Source organism: Megascapheus bottae, chromosome Y, assembly GCF_031878675.1.
Source record: "Megascapheus bottae isolate mThoBot1 chromosome Y, mThoBot2.hap1, whole genome shotgun sequence".
NCBI lineage: Eukaryota > Metazoa > Chordata > Mammalia > Rodentia > Geomyidae > Megascapheus > Megascapheus bottae.
In genome coordinates this window covers 1,911,043-1,920,758 of record NC_143548.1, presented here as the reverse complement: position 1 = coordinate 1,920,758, position 9,716 = coordinate 1,911,043, and the positions used below count along the sequence as shown (strand labels likewise).

At 37.5% G+C, this 9,716-nt stretch overlaps 1 pseudogene; it reads right to left on the bottom strand.

Moving 5' to 3' along the window:
* Positions 1-5,289: 5,289 nt before the first annotated feature.
* On the bottom strand, positions 5,290-6,020 carry LOC150040203 (SWI/SNF-related matrix-associated actin-dependent regulator of chromatin subfamily A member 2 pseudogene; annotated as a pseudogene).
* Positions 6,021-9,716: the final 3,696 nt, after the last annotated feature.

The following is a 9,716-nucleotide window of genomic DNA, read 5'->3' as shown; positions in this document are numbered from 1 at the left end:
ATGTTTTAAAATAAACCTTTTATTAATTAATATATGGGGAAAAAAGAACCTTATAAACTGCCAGGGAGAAAAGAACAATCATCTACGAAGAAAAAGCAATGTAAGAAGCATAGATTTCTCACAGAGCAAACAGCAAGGAAAGCCTGAAATGACATATGCCATGCAGGAGGGACTAATAACTACCAGCCATGAATACTTTTCCCAGCCAAGCACACATTCATGGCTGAGGTAAATAGGAAAAACCTTCCAAAGCAATGAAAATTGGAACATATCGACCAAACCTGTATTACAGAAAATTCTCAAAGATGATCAACACATTCAAAATCAACACAAAGATGATATTGACAAAGAAGTGGTACATACACATGATACTAAGTAATTTGAGCAAGAGTTGACAAGACATAGTTCCTAATGAATTTGATAGAATGTCAGATAATAAAAAAACCTTCAATTCAAACCCAGATTATCAATGGACTCAACCCTTCATTCAAATGATATAGACTGCTCATCTAAATGAAAAATCAACCTGTTATTTTGCTGCATTCAAGAGACACATTTGTCCCCCATTCCTGAAAAACAACCTTAAAATTTAAAGGGTGGAATCTATCAAGAAATAGCCCCCATAAAAACAGAAGAATTGCCATCCTTATATCAGATAAAATAAACTTCAAGTAAAAATTATTGAGAAAAGCAAGGGCAGTTTTTAAATACTAATAAAGGAGAATGTAAACATGTTAAATAAATCTTTCTATCATTTACCCATATAGGGCTAGGTGGGTTGTAGATGAGATTGGGGCAAATGGGAATTATGATACTCCATTAAAGGCACATTCCTCATGTCCTCCCAACATGCTTTGAGGGAAGACAGTAGGGTTTCAGTTCCTATGATTGTATTGTTCATATTCATATCATGGTCCCAAGCTTGGGGGACAAGTTTAAGGTCAATGTATTACTCCAGACTTCCACAGTTCCTGTTTCTTCTGTTTCCCATGCCGGAATAGACATAGGATGAGGTAGCTTTGAAGAGAGTGTGGAGGCAGCATCTATGACATCCGTATCCTGCAGAGTAATCATCCAGGGTAGTTTTTCTCTATTGTTGAGGTCACAAATATTGAGGCAGAACTCAGGCCAGCTGTCTGTGGACAGCTTCGGTGTTGCTGAGAAGCCATTTTGTGATTGCATGAACTTGTAGATTGACTGCTCCTGAAACTTAAGAGTTAGCAGTTATAATGGCATACATGAGTAAAAACAGGGTATAAGGCCCAGTATTTGGTCCTTCGGGAGACATGTTTGGGCCTATAGGATCCCAGGTAATCTGATGGGTTTCTTCCTGGCATCCTCATTGTCGACGTTGTTGCTGGGGACCTCCTCCGTGTTTTTTTCCCATCCAATTCAGGGATGTTCTCAAGGTTGGCTTCAGGGATCATCTCCATCAGGCTCATCTTCTGCAGCAATTCTTGCCACTGGTTCCATTTCCCTGGGCTATGTGGATACATATATATCGGCTGGGAATCCAGATATGCTTTTCTGCTCCATCTGGAAAAACAGAAGCAAACACTTGCCCCACTGTTGAAAGAGGGGCCAGCTCCTGCCAGGTGTTAGTGTTCAGGTCCTGCCATCAGACAAGGGGCATAGGGGTTGGAAGAGGTAGCATGGTACCCCAATGCTTATAATCAGGGGAAAATCCTGTAGAATCAAAAATTTAAAATTTCAATGTAAATAAAGCATCAAGGAGCTTGTCTTGAGGCCTCATGACTTGGATACCTGTATTTCCCTTTTTTTCTTTGTTTTTTTAATCATCAGGTGAGCTCGTTCAACAGTACCCTGCCCCTCTGGGTTAAAGGTGATGCCAGTGACATGCTTAAAATGCCAATCTTGCGCAAAAGGCCGCAAAGCCAGAACTGGAATAGGCTTGTCTATTGTCAGTCTTCAAAGAATAGGGAAAACCCATTGCCATTTTAAGGAGGCTATTCCAATATGAGCTACTGCAAACATAAAGGAGAAAAAGGTTTCCACACAGACATGTGCATATTAAATTTGCCAAATTCATTAACATGGGTAAAATCCATTTGCCATAGAGCATTAGGTTTCAACCTTCGGGGATTTATTCCTTGTGGTAGAAGGGGGCTAGGGGCAAAAGTTGACACACATGAACCAGGTGTTTGTATGTCTGTTTTAGTTAAGTCAGGAAACAGGGTATGAAGGGAAGAGGCAGAGTTGTGGAAACGGGAATGTAAACATTGTCCCTGTTCCAAGGGGACTTCAAGGAAGGAGGACACCAGTTGATCCTCTTCCTCATTGCCCTCAGCTAAAGCCCCGGGAAGGTTAGAGTGAGACCCCACAATTATAGGTGCAGGAAGGTTAGAGTGAGGAACCATAATTATAGGTCAGTAGATGGGTTGTATATTAATGTAAAAATATTCAAAACAAATTCTTACTTGTGTGGATTTATGCAGAAAATAGAGTTATACTTGCAACACTATATGTAAAACTTTAAAGGCTCTTAGGTTGCTGTAAATAATGGAATATTTTGCAGAGAGATTTGATTATTTGATGAATGTGATTATTTTTATTTTATTGTCAGGTTAATAGAGAGATTAAAATTACAATCATCGAGAAATAGATACATTACTTCTCCAACCTTGATAATTCTTCACATGTTTTTGGCCCCATTTCTCTCAACTCACATGCTACCAATCATCTTTTTCCTCCTTTACTTCCCTATTACAAATTAACAATAAACATATATATTATACCAGCAACATAGTCAAACACAGAAAACATATGAGGTCAACCATAAGTGAAAAGAAAGAAAAGAAGTAACTTCACATAATAAATGAGGAACAACAATTACAAAGGTAAACATCTTGTTTCCATATCCTAAAGTACAGTTAGTTTAGTCTTATCTACGACCATATGCAAACAAATTTTGAGCTTTGTGATACTTGTAGATGTGTACTAATCCTACATGTGTACTAATTATTACAAATGAGAGAAATCATGGAGCCTATACAACTTTGGGTCTGAGTAAATAATTTCATTTATTATGTTTTTTCCCAAATATTTCCATTTCCTAGGGAATGGGGCAATGCCACTCTGATGGCAGCAGAGAATTTCATTATATGTGAGAACCACATCTTCTTGATCCATTCATCTACAGAGGGGCATCTGGATTGGTATCTTATATTAGTTATGGTACAATGCCACTAATGAACATTGCTCTGCTACTGGCTTTACTATTTGCTTTTTTCTGGATATCTGTGTAAATGCAAAGGAGAATGATTACTGGGTCACAGGGGAGGTCTATGCTTAGTCTTTGAGGAATCGCCATACTGATTTCCAGAGTGGTTAAATGAGTTCACACTCCCACCAGCAATGTAGTAACCCCCCCACACAAACACACACATTCCCAAAAGCATTTGGTTTCTCTTCCTTCTTTGATGATCCATTTTGTGTATCTGTGCATGTGTGGAATTCATTCATACTTGAGGGCCAATAACCATGGATTCACAACTCTAAAGATAAAGCTGAGTATTTTATGCTTTTAGCAGGACCATTTGGAGATGATTCTTAGAGAAAATCTTTCTTTTCTGAACTTGAACTTGATTCTCCTGTCTCAAAATCTAGAGAAAATTTCATTTTTATCCAAGTCAACTGCCCATGTTCAAGGTTACCTTAACCCAACAAAAATAAATTGTAATTTATTATTTTTATTGGTCTTTATAAGAGAGAGTGAGTTTCCTACTGGTCTCAAAATTTAAAAAGCTACATTCAATTGGCAGAAGATCACAGCAATTCAGTGTGAGTCTTTCTGAGCTCTTGCTAAGATATCAGTTCTAGCATGGCAGGGGAAAGTTCATACTCAATGATCAATCCTAAGTCAGTTTTAGCACCACAGAGATCTTAGAGAGCAGAAAGGAAGGAAACTAACACAAGAATGCAGTGTGGAGCAGTGCCAGCTGCTCGGAGCTGCTGTGGAGAGAAAGCCATCCTTCAGCATGTGAGTAGAAAGTGCTTCTCAGCAGCAAAGACCTGCCTGCTGCAGACAGAGCCTGTGCAATCCCTGAGCCATCACCAGGCCATGGTGAAGAACTGCCAGCTTCATGGGACCATAAAACCCAGCAATTTGTGAGTAACTCCATCGAGATATTTCCACTTCTGATCATAAAATGGCATTGGGAAGGAATCCCCTCCCCCATGAGCCAACAGCAGCACCATCTTGACTGTTGGCAATGATCCTGCCAAACCAAGTGGAGCCTGAGAACTGGTTCTGGCAGCACTATCATTCAAAGGGGCAAAGGTTTTCTCAGAGGCAGCACTGCCTCCAGTGCTAGTGAAAATTACTTCCCCGCTCTCCCGGTAAACAAAGTTGCTTGCATCTTAACTGGCTTTTATTTTTTTCTGCACAATCAAGCCAACTGATCAGAAAAACTGTAAAGCCAAATCGCAACAGAAAGAGAATTTTTTTTTCAAAATTACTGGAATTTTATTTGCCTTAAGCTTATGACTTGCAACCAAAGACTACGCAAAGAAAGCAAAGATTAAGTACACTTTAGAGAAGAGACAATACACCTTGGGAATGTAAACTAGCAAAGCTATTCAATACACTCTAAGGATTGCAACAATCAATCATGTTTTTAACAAAACTTTTAAAACCAAGAGCAAAAAGAAAAAAACAAATTAGCAATGTTTACAGAGATGTAAATCCTATACAATTAAAAAAGGACATGTTTTTCAGATCATAGAGCATAAAGTGGAAAAATCTATATATGCAGGTGAAATCTAACTACTGTATATTTATCACCTATTAAAGTTGCTTATATGTATCACAGTATAAAAAATACTGAAAAATAAAAATCTTGAAAAACCTTGCCTGATGAAACTTAAATAACCAGTGGCTTTTAATGGCTTCTCTTGGTTATCAGTACTACAAAACACAGTACCAAAAAAAAGTGATAAAACCAGGCACAATCTAACAGTTACCAATTTAGACTCCCCCATAGAAACATATTTTCCACCCACATATTTTTTCCATCAAAAGCTTTTGTTGGTTTTTAATCTTTGAATCTTTAAGTCCAATTTGGTCATGATATGTTACAAATGTTTGCCTGTGTATTACTTATACATCATGATATCATAAGTTTGTCCACCACTATCCTAAATCTAGTTTATAGATGCGAGTGAGGACATAGAAACAATGCATTGCTCCAACGACAAGTGAACTCACTGGGAAAAAATGAGGGAAGTGGAAGGGTTTAGTTTTAAGGTGGAAAAATAAAGGTTGAGGGATCACTCATCGTCAGTCCCACTTGCTTCTGACTGTTCACTTCCTTCATGCTCTTTTCACTGTCAAAGTCACTCACCATGGGTTTGACTTTCCCTCCATTTGGCCTTTTCTTGCCTTTTCCTTTGTCCCAACTTTTCTCGTCTTTTTTTATTAAGCTTAATTTTCACCTTAGCAGATTTTGCCTCTGAATCGGACTCTTCTTCTTCTTCTTCTTTCTCTTCCTCATTGCTTTCATCCTCACTCTCTTCCTGTTTGGCAATGTTTTGCTGGGCACTCTTAAACACTGACTGTAAGGGAATGGAATCTTCGTAGATCTTGGATCCCTCTAAGTTGAATGTCTGTGCATTGTGACAGAGAAGCAAAACATTTTTCTCCAGGTCACCCAAGCTCTGGTTTTTATGGTTACAAATCCTTTCTTTAATTTTTTTGAAATCCACTGGCTTCCTAATGAGTTCATAGCATTATGGTAACTCTTTCCTGGAAGGTAACTGAATGAAGACTTTACTGAGCTGTTGCCCTGAATTTTCTTTGTAGTTTATCACAGTATCGATGGTAGCAGTCATCTGTTTTGTCAGTTTGGGTGGATTGGGTGAGAGTTTCTCAGCGGGAGGGCGGCCTTCTCTCTTAGCTTTTTCACATCTTCATTCACAGGATCTTTATCCACATTTCTTTGCCATTTTTTTTGTTTAGTAAGCCATCCTTCCTCTTCCATTTCTCCCAAAGTGCCTTCTTCGATGGCCCTGAGCTACTGCTTCTCTGTGAGGGCATCACTCTAGTCCCCTGCCAGATATTTTCTCTTCTTCTTCACACATGAGCCTTTCTACTTCAGCATCATCCTTAATCATCCAGGAGGGCAGCTCATCTTCCTCTATAAGGCATGGCTTCTGCTTTGGATTTGGAGCATCTTCTCTCTGCTGGTCCTTGTCCCTGCCCATAAAAAGGTCAAATTCTTCTTCTCATTGAGCAATCATTTGGTTCAGAGTCTCATCGTCTGAACTTCATCTTCTCCCTCATTTTCCTCTTCATGCTCCGTTGTAGCCTGCAGGAATGCCCTCCACTCGTGGCTTGAAGAGTTCTAGTCAAACATGCCTGCCTGAATAAGTATCTGATCTATGTTAGGCTTGATTTAGCAGCTTCAAGAATCTTCTCTCCACATTGTTAACTATCCAGAGTCTAAGCACCCAGACCTCATTCTGTTGACCAAAGCAGTGAGCTCAGTCTTACAGAAAAAGGCTTTTTGAAGTGTTTGGATCTCAAATTTAATGGAGAAACAAGTTTCCTATCCCATCACCCCAAACAAAAAACAAATTGAAGAATACCCCATATTTTCAAATCCTTTTTTTTACCTTTTTGCATTTGTATTTTTGTGTTTTTATTTATTTTTTGCCATTTTACCTCCACCTTTTTTTATGTTATGATTCTATTATTTCTTCCCCACATTCCCGCTTTCCTTCAGTCATTGTGATCATTCTGAGAAACATAGAGAGAGCACTGGGCACAGATTGGTTACAGGTTCTCACCTGTGGCATTTTTTAAAGTAATTTTTTATTGTAATTAATAAAAGGGTTACATGATATTTGCCAGATAGAAGGTGCATTAATTCACATACATTGATACCCTTTCACATGTCTTGGTACCCATCACCCTCCCCCCACCCACCACCCACCCCCCGTCTTGGTTTTCCCCCCTTCCCTATGAAATTTCAAATAACCAAATACAAATAAATTCAATATAGCAGATAACAAAGTGAGATACTGTAACAATATGAGATACCCAGGAGACAGCAAAGGAGATGAAAGATAACATAGTACATTAAGGACAACAATCATTCATTATATGGCGTTTGTTTCAGTATCCTGGAGGTCCTTTCAATTGGCTTCATACTATATAGCCTTATATATCAAAGTTTTGCTCTATTGCAGATCTCTGCTAGTAGAGCCCAAGGTTTCTACTGGTTATGACAAATGAGGGAAACCATTGAGCCTAAGTTTTGTCTAAGAACTCAAAATTTTGTGGGATATCCCCCACCTTTTTCTTATTTTTCTTTTTTGATTGTTTATTTTTACTTTAAAAATTTTGTCATTGAACTCTCCTATATATATTGCCCTCTTTTCTTTATATACTCTTCTCATTACTATTCTTATTTTCATAAGTTGTACCATATTTTTTCCAAATTTTGTACTCAAGTAATTTACCTTTCTACCACCTTAGGTCAGTTATCGTTATGCTATCCCTTTTCTTCATTACTATGTTAATGTTACACTCCTACGATACTCTTTTCATACCTCCACTCTTAAATGCAATTTAGAATGAATTGTGGGTTTTCCCAGTTGTAAAATGGTGACCGTTGGTGAAATCAGACTTGTCTGTAACTGCACAAAAGGAGAGAGAGAGACTGATAATACCAATGTAAAATTATGAACCTCTAATGTCTGGCCAGATAAAGAGCTCTAGGTTTGTTATATCTTTAAAAAATGTAATCTTATGCAGTATTAATCTTGCTCCCATTTTCAAATGGGCAGAACAAAAAACTCGAGAAAAATGGCAAATCAAAAATAGCATCTCCCACCTAGTATAAACAGGTAATGGAGCAGTCAATGGCAAAACTAGAGGAGAGCCCTCTAAATACAATTGATAAACATGATTAAAGAAAAATCTGAAAACACACAGAAAGAGGTAGTTGAGGAAGCCATATCTAAGTGACATGAAACCATAAAGAAGGTCATACGTAAATATAAGGAAGCCATAAAGGAGTCCATAATAAAAGAAAATCAATGAATTCATAGAATCCACAAACAAAAGCTGATCAAACTACAACAAATGTCGAATGAGAGTAAAGCTGCTGAACTAAACACACAAATGGAAATTGAGGTGTTAAAGAATTCCATGTATGATCTGAAACAAGAGATGCAAGGCAGTTTAGTCAATGCAGAAGAAAGAATCTCCAGAGTCGAAGATAATCACATCTCATTCAGAGTATAGAACAGGATGAAAAAATAGAAAGTTATTCTCCAACATACAGAAGCAATATTATTTTAATATGCAGTACATCTATTTTAAAGGAATAGCGAAAAGAAGCTGTTACAAACACATGAGTAATGATAAATGAAGAAATCTTAAAATAAAACTGTAAATGCAACAAATATATTTTTTATTTTAGTTTTTATTATCAAGATATATAGAGAGAGTGGTTACAGTCACTTTTGCCAGATAGTGACTATACTACTTCTCACACTTTAATACACCTTCCTACTTTTTTCCTCATTTCACTCACTCGATGCCCTCCCTTTCCTATTTCAAGTAAACAAATAAACATTATGCAATATACCATGTTATAAAGTCCGAAACTTAAAAATATGAGATTAAGAAGGTTCAACAAAGGAGAAGAGAAATAATATAGTTCATGAGGAACAACAATCACTTCATATAAAGCTCTTGTTTCATTATCTTGGAGACCCTTTCATTTACCCTCATCCCAAATGACCTATGTATCTTGATTTTTCTCTATTCTGATTGTCTGCTAGGAGAATGCTAGTGTTGTAGTAGTAATTGGAAATAAGGGAAACCATGTTTCTTTGGGCCTGGATTATTTAATATGAGTTTCCAAGTCTTTCCATTTCCTTATAAATGCAGAAATGTCTTTTCTGTCACTTGTATTGTTTCTCAAGCAGAAGCTATTCACCATCCATTAAGAGACATCTTGGGCCACACTGTGTACCGAAGATTATCTCATAATTTTAGGAAAATATTTTTTGCCATTCCTGGGCTTGGAGCTCAGGGCCTGAGAACTGTCCTTGGAATTTTCTCAAGGCTAGAACTCTACCACTTGGGCCTCAGCAACACTTCTGGCTTTTTCTAAATATGTGGTACCAAGGAATTGAACCCAGGTCTTTGTGCATGCTAGGCAAGCATTCTACCACTAGGCAAAACTCCCGGTCCCAGAAAATAATTTTTCACTGACATGAGTAGAGTTTATAAAATCTGGTCACAAACTAGCTTCTGTTTCAGATATCTCATGCAAATGAATGTGCTCTGTACATTCTTTGCTGTAGTTTAAAACATATTTTGTGGGAAAATCTAATTCCCTTAATGGAACAGATAAATCATTGGGTGTGACTGAAATGTAAATATGTGTTGGGAAATAATGAGGCTTAATTAGAGTTGATTATTCTATAACTTACTACCATTCTCTAAATAGAGTATTGAAAGATGGGTTTTAACTATGAGTATTCTATAAAACCAGCAAAAAAATTAAAACACCTAGACTATATATTTGTGTTGTCAAATAAGGAGTTCACGTGCTTGCATAAATAAATTAGATCCTTATTTTCAGATGTGAGCAAGCTAGCCCTCAAATCACAGACAGAAACACACATAACACCACATACACCACACACACACACACACACACACACACACACACACACAA